Source organism: Limulus polyphemus, unplaced genomic scaffold, assembly GCF_000517525.1.
Source record: "Limulus polyphemus unplaced genomic scaffold, Limulus_polyphemus-2.1.2 Scaffold836, whole genome shotgun sequence".
NCBI classification, from domain to species: Eukaryota; Metazoa; Arthropoda; class Merostomata; order Xiphosura; family Limulidae; genus Limulus; species Limulus polyphemus.
Window position 1 is genome coordinate 85,487 of NW_013666446.1, and position 1,140 is coordinate 86,626.

At 31.5% G+C, this 1,140-nt stretch overlaps 1 protein-coding gene across 4 annotated transcripts in view; it reads right to left on the minus strand.

Moving 5' to 3' along the window:
- The window catches only part of LOC106460786 (neuronal calcium sensor 2-like), a 59,299-nt gene extending 58,715 nt beyond the window's left edge, over nucleotides 1-584 (minus strand). Inside the window, exon 1 of one of the 4 annotated variants that reach the window (XM_022387571.1) lies at nucleotides 479-584. The gene's annotated coding sequence lies outside the window, so the exon portion shown is untranslated. Of the gene's footprint in view, nucleotides 1-254 lie in introns of all 4 variants that reach the window. The other 3 variants (XM_022387570.1, XM_022387569.1, XM_022387572.1) reach the window with 3 other exon arrangements.
- Between the last annotated feature and the right edge of the window lie 556 nt (nucleotides 585-1,140).

The window sequence follows — 1,140 nt, forward strand, 5'->3', positions numbered from 1 at the left end:
ATATATATATATATATATATATATATATATATATATATATATACACACACATACTTCAATTAATTTAGCAATAATACTTGTATTGTAAAGTTGTATATTTCATTTTAAATTTGATAAATTCCAATACATTTTGGAAACGGATGATACCGTATTTGAACATACAATTATTATAAGAATAATTATGAGGGAAGGTTGGCAGGAATTCTGATTGGTAAAATCGAAAGATAAAGAGCGAGAGACAGGCACAAACTCACTTGGCTCGATGACATTAGTAGAAACTGGATTTGATTTTGAGAAGCTGAAAGCTGAGTAGTGAATTAGAAAAGGTGATGCAGGCAGCGGGGAATAGACAAAAATGGTAAACTATAGTCCTCAACTTTCAGAACTGGATAAAACATCGTTATTACTTATTGGCAGTAAGTTAAAAGTAACTTTATCTAACGTAAAGGTAAGCTACCTTAGTATAACACTCACAGACCTATCCATCACAGTCCTTGTAATATGTATATTTCGCTAGTGCTAGTAAGTTAATAACTAGTAGTACTCTCCCAAACTGCAAAACAACTATATTAAGTGATTATACTGCCATCTATTTCATTGTGTCGAATAAGAATAGGTAGGTAAAAATGAAATAAAAATACACAACACTCATGTTTGAGCCATCAGCCATTTTTCACGTGTTACGAACTTAATCTAATTGCCGTTCATCATATACTGTATTTCTATTCTAGTATGCTATAACTACCGAATTTTGTGAATTTGAAATTAGGATAATCATTCTGTTAAAAGGAGTTTCATGATTTGAACGTACAGTTTTCTACATGTAATTTTGCAGTATTGCTGTCATCTTCACAACTGTAAGCACTTTTCAAAAATAATGCGATTGGTAAGTTAAACTTACTGTGTTTGGTTTTAAGCACCTTATATGAAAATTCAAGGTACACCCGCGCACAGTTACCTGTTCTTCGCAAAATAAGAAAATATTCGGGAATCTTATGTGCGATGCTTTGTCACAAAAAAGATAATACACGTTGTTGACGTCGAATTACAAATAAAACAACAAAGAAAAAAAAATATTTGCTGAAAAACGAACAGAGGGAAAAGAAAACTACACAATTAACTGCCGGTCTAGTAAAAGGA